Source organism: Hyperolius riggenbachi, chromosome 2 (assembly GCF_040937935.1).
Source record: "Hyperolius riggenbachi isolate aHypRig1 chromosome 2, aHypRig1.pri, whole genome shotgun sequence".
NCBI lineage: Eukaryota > Metazoa > Chordata > Amphibia > Anura > Hyperoliidae > Hyperolius > Hyperolius riggenbachi.
In genome coordinates, this window is record NC_090647.1 from 547,981,726 (window position 1) to 547,995,835 (window position 14,110).

Consider the following 14,110-nt stretch of genomic DNA (forward strand, 5'->3'; position numbering starts at 1 on the left):
TTTGCGGTCCAATGGCTATGAGCACGTGGGAAGCCTCACCTTCAAGGCGCAGGAACAGCGCATTGGATTTCGCTTGCGGACACACTAAGCCGAAAGCGCCCGCTCTAGTCAGATCGCGGAAGCTAAGCGGCTTCAGGCCTGATTAGTAGCTGCGTGGGAGAGTGGCTGTGAACCCCAGGTGCTGCAGGCTTTTTTGGGGGGTTTGCGGTCCAATGGCTATGAGCACGTGGGAAGCCTCACTTTCAAGGCGCAGGAACGGCGCCTTAGATTTCGCCTGCGGCCAAACTAAGCTGAAAGCGCCCGCTCTCGTCAGATCGCGGAAGCTAAGCGGCTTCAGGCCTGGTTAGTAGCTGCGTCGGAGACTGGCTGTGAACCCCAGGTGCTGCAGGCTTTTTTTTGGGTTTGCAGTCCAATGGCTATGAGCACGTGGGAAGCCTCACCTTCAAGGCGCAGGAACAGCGCCTTGGATTTCGCCTGCGGCCACACTAAGCCAAAAGCGCCCGCTCTCGTCAGATCGCGGAAGCTAAGCGGCTTCAGGCCTGATTAGTAGCTGCGTGGGAGAGTGGCTGTGAACCCCAGGTGCTGCAGGCTTTTTTGGGGGGTTTGCGGTCCAATGGCTATGAGCACGTGGGAAGCCTCACCTTCAAGGCGCAGGAACGGCGCCTTGGACTGTGCCTGCGGCCACACTAAGCCAAAAGTGCCCGCTCTCGTCAGATTGTGGAAGCTAAGTGGCATCAGGACTGGTTAGTAGCTGCGTGGGAGACCGGCTGTGAACCCCAGGTGCTGAAGGCTTTTTTTTGGGTTTGCGGTCCAATGGCTATGAGCATGTGGGAAGCCTCACCTTCAAGGCGCAGGAACGGCGCTTTGGATTTCGCCTGCGGCCAAACTAAGCTGAAAGCGCCCGCTCTCGTCAGATCGCGGAAGCTAAGTGGCTTCAGGCCTGGTTAGTAGCTGTGTGGGAGACTGGCTGTGAACCCCAGGTGCTGCAGGCTTTATTTTGGGTTTGCGGTCCAATGGCTATGAGCACGTGGGAAGCCTCACCTTCAAGGCACAGGAACAGCGCCTTGGATTACGCCTGCAGCCACACTAAGCCGAAAGCGCCCGCTCTCGTCAGATCGCGGAAGCTAAGCGACTTCAGGCCTGATTAGTAGCTGCGTGGGAGAGTGGCTGTGAACCCCAGGTGCTGCAGGCTATTTTTGGGGGTTTGCGGTCCAATGGCTATGAGCACGTGGGAAGCCTCACCTTCAAGGCGCAGGAGCGGCGCCTTGGACTGTTCCTGCGGCCACACTAAGCCAAAAGTGCCCGCTCTCGTCAGATCGCGGAAGCTAAGTGGCATCAGGCCTGGTTAGTAGCTGCGTGGGAGACCGGCTGTGAACCCTAGGTGCTGCAGGCTTTTTTTTGGGTTTGCGGTCCAATGGCTATGAGCATGTGGGAAGCCTCACCTTCAAGGCACAGCAACGGCAACTTGGATTTTGCCTGCGGCTTCAGGCCTGGTTAGTAGCTGTGTGGGAGACCGGCTGTGAACCCCAGGTGCTGCAGGCATTTCTTTGGGTTTGCAGTCCAATGGCTATGAGCACGTGGGAAGCCTCACTTTCAAGGCGCAGGAACAGCACCTTGGATTTCGCTTGCGGCCACACTAAGCCGAAAGCACCCGCTCTCGTCAGATTGCGGAAGCTAAGCGGCTTCAGGCCTGGTTAGTAACTGTGTGGGAGACTGGCTGTGAACCCCAGGTGTTGCAGGCTTTTTTTTGGGTTTGCGGTCCAATGGCTATGAGCACATGGGAAGCCTCACCCTCAAGGCGCAGCAACGGCAACTCGGATTTTTCTTGCGGCCACACTAATCCGAAAGCGCCCGCCCTCGTTAGATCGTGGAAGCTAAGCGTCTTCAGGCCTGGTTAGTAGCTGCGTGGGAGACCGGCTGTGAACCCCAGGTGCTGCAGGCATTTTTGGGGGGTTTGCGGTCCAATGGCTATGAGCACGTGGGAAGCCTCACCTTCAAGGCGCAGGAACAGCGCATTGGATTTCGCCTGCGGCCACACTAAGCCAAAAGTGCCCGCTCTCGTCAGATCGCGGAAGCTAAGCGGCTTCAGGCCTGATTAGTAGCTGCGTGGGAGAGTGGCTGTGAACCCCAGGTGCTGCAGGCTTTTTTGGGGGGTTTGCGGTCCAATGGCTATGAGCACGTGGGAAGCCTCACCTTCAAGGCGCAGGAACGGCGCCTTGGACTGTTCCTGCGGCCACACTAAGCCAAAAGTGCCCGCTCTCGTCAGATTGCGGAAGCTAAGTGGCATCAGGCCTGGTTAGTAGCTGCGTGGGAGACCGGCTGTGAACCCCAGGTGCTGAAGGCTTTTTTTTGGGTTTGCGGTCCAATGGCTATGAGCACGTGGGAAGCCTCACCTTCAAGGCGCAGGAACGGCGCCTTGGATTTCGCCTGCGGCCAAACTAAGCTGAAAGCGCCCGCTCTCGTCAGATCGCGGAAGCTAAGCGGCTTTAGGCCTGGTTAGTAGCTGCGTCAGAGACTGGCTGTGAACCCCAGGTGCTGCAAGCTTTTTTTTGGGTTTGCGGTCCAATGGCTATGAGCACGTGGGAAGCCTCACCTTCAAGGCGCAGGAACAGCGCCTTAGATTACGCCTGCGGCCACACTAAGCCGAAAGCGCCCGCTCTCGTCAGATCGCGGAAGCTAAGCGACTTCAGGGCTGATTAGTAGCTGCGTGGGAGAGTGGCTGTGAACCCCAGGTGCTGCAGGCTATTTTGGGGGGTTTGCGGTCCAATGGCTATGAGCACGTGGGAAGCCTCACCTTCAAGGCGCAGGAGCGGCGCCTTGGACTGTTCCTGCGTCCACACTAAGCCAAAAGTGCCCGCTCTCGTCAGATCGCGGAAGCTAAGTGGCATCAGGCCTGGTTAGTAGCTGCGTGGGAGACCGGCTGTGAACCCCAGGTGCTGCAGGCTTTTTTTTGGGGTTTGCGGTCCAATGGCTATGAGCATGTGGGAAGCCTCACCTTCAAGGCGCAGCAACGGCAACTTGGATTTTGCCTGCGGCTTCAGGCCTGGTTAGTAGCTGTGTGGGAGACCGGCTGTGAACCCCAGGTGCTGCAGGCATTTCTTTGGGTTTGCAGTCCAATGGCTATGAGCACGTGGGAAGCCTCACTTTCAAGGCGCAGGAACAGCGCCTTGGATTTCGTCTGCGGCCACACTAAGCCGAAAGCCGCCCGCTCTTGTCAGATTGCGGAAGCTAAGTGGCTTCAGGCCTGGTTAGTAGCTGTGTGGGAGACCGGCTGTGAACCCCAGGTGCTGCAGGCTTTTTTTTGGGTTTGCGGTCCAATGGCTATGAGCACGTGGGAAGCCTCACCCTCAAGGCGCAGCAACGGCAACTCGGATTTTGCCTGCGGCCACACTAAGCCGAAAGCGCCCGCCCTCGTTAGATCGTGGAAGCTAAGCGTTTTCAGGTCTGGTTAGTAGCTGCGTGGGAGACCGGCTGTGAACCCCAGGTGCTGCAGGCATTTTTGGGGGGTTTGCGGTCCAATGGCTATGAGCACGTGGGAAGCCTCACCTTCAAGGCGCAGGAACAGCGCCTTGGACTGTGCCTGCGGCCACACTAAGCCAAAAGTGCCCGCTCTCGTCAGATTGCGGAAGCTAAGTGGCATCAGGCCTGGTTAGTAGCTGCGTAGGAGACCGGCTGTGAACCCCAGGTGCTGCAGGCTTTTTTTTGGGTTTGCGGTCCAATGGCTATGAGCACGTGGGAAGCCTCACCCTCAAGGCGCAGCAACGGCAACTTGGATTTTGCCTGCGGCTTCAGGCCTGGTTAGTAGCTGTGTGGGAGACCGGCTGTGAACCCCAGGTGCTGCAGGCATTTCTTTGAGTTTGCAGTCCAATGGCTATGAGCACGTGGGAAGCCTCACTTTCAAGGCGCAGGAACGGCGCCTTGGATTTCGCCTGCGGCCACACTAAGCCGAAAGCGCCCGCTCTCGTTAGATCGCGGAAGCTAAGCGGCTTCAGGCCTGGTTAGTAGCTGTGTGGGAGACTGGCTGTGAACCCCAGGTGCTGCAGGCTTTTTTTTGGGTTTGCGGTCCAGTGGCTATGAGCACGTGGGAAGCCTCACCCTCAAGGCGCAGCAACGGCAACTCGGATTTTTCCTGCGGCCACACTAATCCGAAAGCGCCCGCCCTCGTTAGATCGTGGAAGCTAAGCGTCTTCAGGCCTGGTTAGTAGCTGCGTGGGAGACCGGCTGTGAACCCCAGGTGCTGCAGGCTTTTTTTTGGAGTTTGCGGTCCAATGGCTATGAGCACGTGGGAAGCCTCACCTTCAAGGCGCAGGAACGGCGCCTTGGATTTTGCCTGCAGCCACACTAAGCCAAAAGCGCCCGCTTTCGTCAGATCGTGGAAGCTAAGTGGTTTCAGGAACAGTTAGTAGCTGCGTGGAAGACCGGCTGTGAACCCCAGGTACTGCAGGCTTTTTTTGGGGTTTGCGGTCCAATGGCTATGAGCACGTGGGAAGCCTCACCTTCAAGGCGCAGATTGGATTTCGCCTGCGGCCACACTAAGCCGAGAGCGCCCGCTCTCGTCAGATCGCGGCAGCTAAATGGCTTCAGGCCTGGTTAGTAGCTGCGTGGGAGACTGGCTGTGAACTCCAGGTGCTGCAGGCTTTTTTTTGGGGTTTGCGGTCCAATAGCTATGAGCACGTGGGAAGCCTCACCTTCAAGGCGCAGGAACGGCGCCTTGGATTTTGCCTGTGGCCACACTAAGCCGAAAGCGCCCGCTCTCGTCAGATTGCGGAAGCTACGCGGCTTCAGGCCTGGTTAGTAGCTGTGTGGGAGACCGGCTGTGAACCTGTGGGGGTGACACAGTTTGCAGATTAGTGGCATATTGTGTGCACATGCTGGGTGGGGGTGACACAGGTTGCCTATTAGTGGCATATTGTGTGTACGCATGCTGGGTGGGGTTGACTAGAGTTGGGCCAACAGTTCGGCTGTGTTAGCCGAACTGCAGCCGAACTGTTCGGCTGCCCAACCTGTCATTTCGCTGTGGCTCTTACTACTTCCGGGTCGCAATGACCCGAAGTAGTACTTCTGCGCTGGCCCGGCGGAGCGCGACCTAGATCCCATGACGTCACACACATGCGCAGAGAGTGCCCTGGAACGGGAGCGCGATCTAGGACGCGCTCCGCCGGGCCAGCGCAGACGTACTACTCCGGGTCATTGCGACCCGGAAGTAGTAAGAGCCACAGCGAAATGACAGGTTGGGCAGCCGAACAGTTCGGCTAACACAGCCGAACTGTTCGCCCAACTCTAGGGTTGACACAGGCTCTCTAATAGTGGCATATTGTGTGTGCGCATGCTGGGTGAGGGGGTGACACAGGCTGCCTATCAGTGGCATATTGTGTGTATGCATGCTGGGTGGGTGTGACACAGGTTGCCTATTAGTGGCATATTGTGTGTGCATGCTGGGTGGGGGTGACACAGTTTGCCTATTAGTGGCATATTGTGTGTGCGCATGCTGGATGGGGGTGACACGGGTTGCCTATTAGTGGCATATTGTGTGTGCGCATGCTGGGTGGGGGTGACACAGGTTGCCTATTAGTGGCATATTGTGTGAGCGCATGCTGGGTGGGGGTGACACAGGCTGCCTATCAGTGGCATATTGTGTGCACATGCTGGGTGGGGGTGACACAGGCTGCCAATTAGTGGCATATTGTGTGTGCACATGCGGGGTGGGGGTGACACAGGTTGCCTATTAGTGGCATATTGTATGCGCATGCTGGGTGGGGGTGACACAGGCTACCTATTAGTGGCATATTGTGTGGGCACATTCTGGGTGGGGGTGACACAGGCTGCATATTAGTGGCATATTGTGTGTGCATGCTGGGTGGGGGTGACACAAGCTGCCTATTAGTGGCATATTGTGTACGCATGCTGGGTGGGGGGACACAGGCTGCCTATTAGTTGCATATTGTGTGTACGCATGCTGGGTGGGGGTGACACAGGCTGCCTATTAGTGGCATATTGTGTGCGCATGCTGGGTGGGGGTGACACAGGCTTCCTATTAGTGGCATATTGTGTGCACATGCTGGGTGGGGGTGACACAGTTTGCCGATTAGTGGCATATTGTGTGCACATGCTGGGTGGAGGTGACACAGGCTGCCTATTAGTGGCATATTGTGTGGGCGCATGCTGGGTGGGGCACAGGCTGCCTACTAGTGGCATAATGTGTTGCCGCATGCTGGGAGGGGGTGACACAGGCTGCCTATTAGTGGCATATTGTGTCGGCGCGTGCTGGGTGGGGGTGACACTGGTTGCCTATTAGTGGCATATTGTGTGTGTGCATGCTGGGTGGGGGTGACACAGGCTGCCTATTAGTGGCATATTGTGTGTACGCATGCTGGGTTGGGGTGACACAGGCTGCCTATTAGTGACATATTGTGTGTGCATGCTGGGTGGGGGTGACACAGGTTGCCTATTAGTGGCATATTGTGTGTACCCATGCTGGGTGGGGGTGACACAGGCTGCCTATTAGTGGCATATTGTGTGTGCATGCTGGGTGGGGGTGACACAGGTTGCCTATTAGTGGCATATTGTGTGCACATGCTGGGTGGGGGTGACACAGGCTGCTTATTAGTGGCATATTGTGTACGCATGCTGGGTGGGGGTGACACAGGCTGCCTATTAGTGGCATATTGTGTGGGCGCATGCTGGGTGGGGGTGACACTGGTTGCCTATTAGTGGCATATTGTGTGCGCATGCTGAGGTGAGGGTGACACAGGCTGCCTATTAGTGGCATATTGTGTGTGCACATGCTCGGTGGGGGTGACACAGGCTGCCTATTAGTGGCATATTGTGTGTACGCATGCTGGGTGTCGGTGACACAGGCTGTCTATTAGTGGCATATTGCATGCGCATGCTGGGTGGGGGTGACACAGGTTTCCTATTAGTGGCATATTGTGTGAGCGCATGCTGGGTGGGGGTGACACAGGTTGCCTATTAGTGGCATATTGTGTGGGCGCATGCTGGGTGGGGGTGACACAGGTTGCCTATTAGTGGCATATTGTGTGGGCGCATGCTGGGTGGGGGTGACACAGGTTGCCTATTAGTGGCATATTGTGTGGGCACATGCTGGGTGGGGGTGACACAGGTTGCCTATTAGTGGCATATTGTGTGGGCGCATGCTGGGTGCGGGTGACACAGGCTGACTAAAAGTGTTGATCAAACACTAAAATGTTCCGGTTCGAACGTCGCCCTGATATTCGGCATGTTCGGGCCGAGTTCCGAACCCAATGCAAGTAAAAAGGGACTCAAATATTTCTGCTTTGCAGGCCAGAAAAAAACATAAAAAATGAGGAAAACTTATGCAAAATGGCTTGGGAATAGTGTGTGTGTGTGTGTGGGGGGGGGGGGGAGGGGTGTCCCTGATGACATCAAAATGGGCCCTGATGACATCACAATAGCCAGAAAAGCATAAATAGGATGCTCTGGAGTCTCTTGAAGCAGATGATGTTAGACCTCTGGGGGCTCCTGGACTGTGTTAGGTGTGCAAGGTGTCTTGCAAGGCGGCTATGGTAACAAAAAGTGCAGTTAGTTAATTATGGTATTTTTTTTTTCTTAGGATGGCTACCTTAGCTTAATATAGTAGGTTATATTTGTTGGTTGCATGGTTAGGTTAGTTAATTATAGTAGATTGGTTTTTGTTGGTTGGATAAAAAATTATAGCTAGCTTCCAACTGACATTTATGCTCCATCTCTCCTTCTATTAACGCATTTCTGATACAGTTTATTTGTTTGGCTGGAACTACTATTATTTGCTTAGTGTAGGCAGCCCATTCTTCCTCATCTTACAATGGGGATCATTAAAATGAACCAGCCTGTTAGAGAGAATGAGCAAAGGAAACCTGTTGCTGAACTCTGGGGCCTCTAAGGCAAGTAGAAGAGTTAATGTTGTCTTTGTCTTCCACTCTTAGGTGGTCATGTGGTCCTCTTCGCTGCTTGTCCCGTCTGTGCATTCTTACAACTGTAAAGTGGGGAATGAGGGGGATACCGCTATCAGGAGGACAGATTAGCAGTACCCCGGTCAAACTGAGTGAAAGCAAGGGGAGTCAAGACTAGCTTGTTCTTCTCAGTGTGGACACCCAGGGAGCAGGAGGAAACCAAAGTAATTTATGACCACTCCTTTTGTTTATATCTTTCTGATATAAACAGCTTGCATGGAAGTTGTTGTTGTTGTTAGTGTGAGTAGTCTATTCTTCCTCAACTTACACTGAGGATTTACATGAGCTAGACTGCCGCTGAACTCCAGGGGCCCCTAGGGCACTTACAGAGTTTTAGGTTGTCCTTGTCGCATAGTCTTAGGTGGTTATACGGTCCTCTTCGCTGCTCATCAGGTCTGTGCATTCGTACAACTGTAAAGTGGGGAATGAGGGGGCTACCGCTTTACGGAGGACGGATGAGCAGTACCCCAGTGAAATAAGAGGAAACCAAAGTAATATATGACCACCCTATAAATCACACATACACTGACTGACATACACTGACAGCTTTTACCCCAGACTAACTTACCTTAACTGACTCATACTGACTGATACCCAGTCCCAGACATACACACTGTGACAGACACACACTCACTTTAGAATGACATACCCAAACCAACACCTCATCCCATGGACTGTAGCATAGTGCTAACCACAGAGATGAGATTAGGATAAGATTAGACCTCCCCACACACACACACCAAACACTTGAACAGGGCATATTGGTGAGCAGCACCACTTAGGAGCAGGAGATGTAGGATTAGATTAGGTGTTACATATCACACATGCACCCCAACACTAGAATAGCTTTCAGGGTGACTAGCACCAATTAGAGTAGGCCAGCATAGTGTAGTGTAGGCCCCGCCCGAAGAGAGTCTACCTTGTCGCTGGTGGGCGGGCTTACAATCCTGTTGGCCAAATGTTTCATTTTTGCCAACTGGATTAACCAAAAGACTCCCAGGGCTGGAACCCACAAGTGCGATTTTGAGAGCATTTTTGAAGCGTTACAGAACGCTAGCGTTTAGCCAAAATGCTCAGCTAATGTAAATGGATGGGGTAACTTCCACTGGAGCGCTTGCGATTCCTCAAATCGCAAACGCAGGACATGAAGCATTTTGGGAGCGTTAGAGCTTCAGTGTAAAGTATATAAACCCTGGCGTAACCGCTCATCAAAACCTGCATGGAGCGATTTTGCTAGCGTTTTAACGTTACCACACACTGTAACAAAATTAAAATTAATTAAAAGGAACAATCAGGCTTTAAAACGCTAATCGCTATTCGCTACACAATCGCAGGCAAATTGATGCACTTTGTAAAATCACTTCCTAAAACGCTCATGAAACCGCTGACAAACTGCTCCTACAAAATGCTGGCGCTTGCGATTAGCGATAGCGTTTTGCAGTGGGTTCCAGGCCTCACTTAAAAAAAAATGCATGATCGGTTCTGTGGCCCAAGTCATCAATTTTAATGTGTTTTTTATTTCTTCCTGTCCCGAGGTACATCACTCAGTCCACAAAACTAAAGAAGACCTCCAGGAAGCAGTTTTTACTTTCACTTAAGGATTTTAAAAATTATTTCTTTGTGGTTCTTAAAGAACCACTATCGCGGAAAATTAAAAAATGTAAAATACATGTAAACACATACAAATAAGCAGTGTTTCACCCCAATTAAAATGAGCCTTAAATTACTTTTCTCCCATCTTGGTGTCACTTACAGTAGGTAGTAACAATCTGACGGAACCAACAGGTTTTGGTCTAGTCCATCTCTTCATGGGGGATTCTCAGCATGGGCTTTATAACTTTGAAAGACCCTCCTTAAAAATAATTTATATAAAGATCCTGGATCAAGGAGATGCTGATTTTCTGAGTTAGAGTTGGTGAACACCTAAAAGCGCTAGCATACTCGCAAACGCTCAGTGCTTTTGGGAGAGATTTTTCAAGGCGATTCTAGGCATGTGCCTAGCGATTTTCTATTTATAACTGGTGATTTTTGGAGCGTTTTTGTGTAGCTTTTTTTAGGGGGGTTACAGTACAACTGCTAGTGTACTGGTTGTGTCACAAAAACGCTTGGAACATCGCTCTATTCTAGTGCTTTTTCCACTTTCCTATAGTTAACATTGAGGCTGAATCGCCTCAGAAATAAAAGGGCCCTTTTCCACAAGCGGCGATTGCAATGCTAAATCGCAAACCGCTAGTGATTTTTAAATCGCTACAGTTTGTTTAACATAGGGATCGCGGTAGGTAATTACCACTACCGCAATTCGTTTTTTACTGAAGCGCGATCGCGCCTCGATTTTGCTATGCATTGCATTGCATAGCAAAAGCGTGATCGCAATCGCCAGGAAATTGCAGGGGAATTTTGGACTTTGCTGAAACGCAATCACTAGCGTTTAGCACGAAAGTTAGCGATTGCTAGTGGAAAGGGCCCTTTTCCACTAGCAATCGCAATCACAAATGCCGGCGATTGTGATTTTTCATTCATTCTGTTATGCGATTGCAATTTTTCATTTGCATTGCATTATCACTCTAAAAATCGCTCCAGAAAGCGATTGTGATTTGTGATTCCCAAATCAAATCACTATAGTGGAAAATACGGTACTTATCCATTAGCCGGGCGCATCCTCTAGGTGGCGACAAAACACCACCAGAGTTACATCTTTCCCTACTATCCATGTCGGCCTGGAGGGGGAATAGTAATTAGAGCCACCTACCGGATGCGCCCGGCTAACGGATAAGTACCGAAAATACCTCTCATGATTTCTATGATAAAGCAACACCCCTATCGATTTAAAAATCACTAGCGATTTTGCGAATCAGCTGTGTAGTGGAAAAAGGCCCAAATGCAGCAGGACCTGCATGTGGGAGAAAATTACATCGCTCTGTGATCTATGGATCCATCCCATTAAGAAACATCAGCCAATCACTTTTGAAAGCGCTGGTGTTTTAAAAAGCGCTCAGAAGCGCTTTCACAAGCAGTAGAGTTTCGAAAAGCGCTTGGGTAATGTCTTTCTATGGGCTAGTTTGCATTAAGGTGCCAATACATCGTACAATATTTTATTTTTTTTCAATTTATTTCTTTCAATTATTCTGTTAGATCGAATATAAAGATTTTTCCAACATGTCCTATCAGATTTTTATTGGAAGAAAACAAACGGGATAGTCGTTCGTTTTTCTTAATCCAAAAAAGAAAAAAAGATTATTTTTGACTTTCATTAGATCGTTTTAGTTGAATAAAAACGGAAAATGTAACGTTTTTATTGTACCATGTATGGGCATCATTACAGTGATGTGACTTTTTCCCTAGCGCAAGTCCTGCAGCATTTTGGAGACAATTACGCCTCAATGTAAAAAATAGGAAAACTGTAAAATCAACAGAGCAAATAATAGAAGATCGCTAGGCACATGCTGGGAATTGCTACTGCAAATCGCCGCAACAATTGCTAGGCGTTTGCGATTACAATTAGCAATTTGGTGTGAACTTGCCCTAAGGCCCGTTACACACCAAAAGCGTGCAGGAGAACGGCTCCTGCACGCGTTGCGGCGTGTCGTCGGGAAACTCCGGTGCGACGCTGAGTAGCGGCGGTAGTAGTTAATTACCCCGAAGGGGAAACGGCGATTCCCAACGATAAAATGCGTCGGGATGCGTCGTACCGCAACGTATCGAAACGCAGCGTCGGGTGTGAAAGGTAAAAGGAAAGTCTATGGACTTTCCTTTTACCTTGGTTAAAGCAAAAGTATAGACTTTGCGTTAAAACGCCAAAAGTGGGCTCTGGTGTGAACTTGCCCTAAATGCAAAATTGGATGCAATTTGGATGCAGCTTAACCACTTGCCGACCGCACGCTTATACCGTGCGTCGGCGAAGTGGCAGCTGCAGGACCAGCGACACAGTATTGTGTCGCCAGCTGCAGGCTGATTAATCAGGAAGCAGCCGCTCGTGCGAGCGGCTGCTTCCTGTCAATTCACGGCGGGGGGCTCCGTGAATAGCCTGCGGGCCGCCGATGGCGGCTCGCAGGCTAAATGTAAACACAAGCGGAAATAATCCGCTTTGTTTACATTGTACGGCGCTGCTGCCACCTGTCAGAGGCGCATTGCCACTATTGGACCTTTTTGAGCTTGCACTCCTTGCCTGATGAAGCGGGTTATACCTGCGAAACGCGTTGTGGAGTGCCAAAATAAATTGTTATTTGCGATTTGAACAATCTCAATTATCCATCTTTTCAGGAGGTAAGTCCACCTGTACTCCTCCTTTTTAGTTGTTTTTAGATCATTTTAACCTGCCTGGCGCCTCTGTCCAAAATTTGCACATTTTTGAGAATTGATTTTTTTATTGCGGAAAATACCGACTTTTGCAGAAATTTTTTTGCATGAATCCCGCACTTTTACCGCACTTTTTCCGCATGTAGAAAAAACTTGCGGAACATTTTGAGAATTTCAACTTGACGATATTTTGGTCGCAAACTTCCCGCATGTACTTTACCGCATGCGGGAAGTCTTTGAGAATAGAGCCCAATGTCCCCTTACAAAGGGACTCCGGGGCCCTGCAAAGCTCCGCCTCTAAATCGAACCACAGCCCCCCCCCCCACTAGTCCACGATAAGCCTCGTCTCCAATGGCCGTAAGCTCCGCCTACAGTCATATGCTTGTGTGCAGCTGAGTGCTAACCTGGGGAGGTGAGTTAAAGGGAACCTTATTAAGTGAAAAAAAAAAAAACAGGTTTAAGTTACCTGGGGCTTCTACGAGCCCCCTGCAGCTGCCCTGTGCCCATGCTGTCACTAAGCTGCCCTCCAGTCCCCCTTAGCGATCCTCTTCCAGACTGACTGGCCACTGCGCATGTGCGTCTCCTCAATAGCGCTCCCATCTATGTGCAGTAGAGATTTTTTAGTACTGCAAATTCGCAGACTGCTCCCATCCATGAGAGCGCGATTAGGAGGCGAGCGGACTAGAGGCTCTCATTAGAATGAAAGTAGGGTGCTGCGGGGCGCTGGAGGATGAGTACAGGGCAGCTGCAGGGGGCTGGTAAATGCACTTTTTTTTGTCTTTCATACAGTTAAGGTTCACTTTAGTTCACCCTCTGCTGTGCTGTGTATTCGGGGCCCTCTCTTGCCACATAAACAGGGCTCTCTGGCTACCTATGTGGGAGACTCTGAAATAGGACATTTGGGCGCTGCCATAGGCAACCATTCAGATATTTAAATGGACACCTGTGTAGGTGCCCCAAAAATTCTAACCAGCCCCTAGAACCGGCCCTGGCCATACTTTCCAACTTTTTGAGATAAGAAATAGGGACACTTAAGCCACACTCCTGCCACACCCTTGATCACGCCCTAGGCACCCCCCTAGTCGCGCATACCATAAAGATTTCAAAATAAAAATATGTTATTTTATAATTTAAACCACACTGGTACTTTCTATCCTGGTTCATTTTCCTTCATATTAACATTTGAAAATAAGAAATATACATATGATTACATAGATGTATACATCAGTCATGAAAGAGGGACAAATGAGGAAGAAAGAGGGACACGGTCCCCAAAGAGGTACTGTCCCTCCAAAACAGGGATAGTTTGGAGCTATGAAATGCTGCAAGAGACAGCTATGTGTTGCAAGGCTGGCATACAAGTACAGTACTGCTTGAACATCTAGTTGAAGAAACCAGTGTGAAAACCTTGTATTAAAGCTGTGCTTACTATTATACAGCCTGACAGTATATGCTGTGCCTAGAATTAATCTTGTATTAATAGATATAACATATATATTACAGTATAGTATATACAGCACTGGCAAGGTGTGCTTAATCGCACAGCTCCACGTCACCAGCGCAAGGCATCTACATCACCTGCGAGACGGAAACACGACCTCAGCGGACAACGGAAGCAGCGCTCGAGCGACAAAAGGCTGGAGGAGTTCGGTGTGTCTCTGCTCTACACAGCCGAGGAGGACGAGACTAGGAGCATCCCACGGAGTATCCAGGAACGGTATGTAAGCCGGCAGCATTGTGCGAGGAGCTCCCCCTTGTGGACGTTACTGGGAAAATGTCCATTGAACTTGTGTGCGGAGCTCCCCCTTGTGGCCGTACTGTGAGAATGTCCATTGAACTTGTGT

The 14,110-nt window shown here is 50.8% G+C and overlaps 19 pseudogenes; all 19 read left to right on the forward strand.

Annotated features, from left to right (window-relative positions):
* The first annotated feature begins 71 nt into the window (after positions 1–71).
* On the forward strand, positions 72–190 carry LOC137554322 (5S ribosomal RNA; annotated as a pseudogene).
* An 82-nt stretch (positions 191–272) lies between these two features.
* LOC137549665 (5S ribosomal RNA) lies at positions 273–391 on the forward strand (annotated as a pseudogene).
* An 81-nt stretch (positions 392–472) lies between these two features.
* Positions 473–591, forward strand: LOC137552653 (5S ribosomal RNA; annotated as a pseudogene).
* Positions 592–873: 282 nt separating this feature from the next.
* Positions 874–992, forward strand: LOC137549056 (5S ribosomal RNA; annotated as a pseudogene).
* An 81-nt stretch (positions 993–1,073) lies between these two features.
* Positions 1,074–1,192, forward strand: LOC137552774 (5S ribosomal RNA; annotated as a pseudogene).
* An 82-nt stretch (positions 1,193–1,274) lies between these two features.
* On the forward strand, positions 1,275–1,393 carry LOC137552499 (5S ribosomal RNA; annotated as a pseudogene).
* Positions 1,394–1,623: 230 nt separating this feature from the next.
* On the forward strand, positions 1,624–1,742 carry LOC137551049 (5S ribosomal RNA; annotated as a pseudogene).
* Positions 1,743–1,823: 81 nt separating this feature from the next.
* LOC137554272 (5S ribosomal RNA) lies at positions 1,824–1,942 on the forward strand (annotated as a pseudogene).
* Positions 1,943–2,024: 82 nt separating this feature from the next.
* On the forward strand, positions 2,025–2,143 carry LOC137553306 (5S ribosomal RNA; annotated as a pseudogene).
* Positions 2,144–2,225: 82 nt separating this feature from the next.
* On the forward strand, positions 2,226–2,344 carry LOC137554230 (5S ribosomal RNA; annotated as a pseudogene).
* Positions 2,345–2,425: 81 nt separating this feature from the next.
* LOC137553366 (5S ribosomal RNA) lies at positions 2,426–2,544 on the forward strand (annotated as a pseudogene).
* An 81-nt stretch (positions 2,545–2,625) lies between these two features.
* LOC137554235 (5S ribosomal RNA) lies at positions 2,626–2,744 on the forward strand (annotated as a pseudogene).
* An 82-nt stretch (positions 2,745–2,826) lies between these two features.
* On the forward strand, positions 2,827–2,945 carry LOC137553055 (5S ribosomal RNA; annotated as a pseudogene).
* Positions 2,946–3,176: 231 nt separating this feature from the next.
* On the forward strand, positions 3,177–3,296 carry LOC137553847 (5S ribosomal RNA; annotated as a pseudogene).
* Positions 3,297–3,377: 81 nt separating this feature from the next.
* LOC137553922 (5S ribosomal RNA) lies at positions 3,378–3,496 on the forward strand (annotated as a pseudogene).
* Positions 3,497–3,578: 82 nt separating this feature from the next.
* On the forward strand, positions 3,579–3,697 carry LOC137553214 (5S ribosomal RNA; annotated as a pseudogene).
* A 230-nt stretch (positions 3,698–3,927) lies between these two features.
* LOC137558504 (5S ribosomal RNA) lies at positions 3,928–4,046 on the forward strand (annotated as a pseudogene).
* An 81-nt stretch (positions 4,047–4,127) lies between these two features.
* On the forward strand, positions 4,128–4,246 carry LOC137553923 (5S ribosomal RNA; annotated as a pseudogene).
* Positions 4,247–4,519: 273 nt separating this feature from the next.
* Positions 4,520–4,638, forward strand: LOC137551318 (5S ribosomal RNA; annotated as a pseudogene).
* The last annotated feature ends 9,472 nt before the right edge of the window (positions 4,639–14,110 follow it).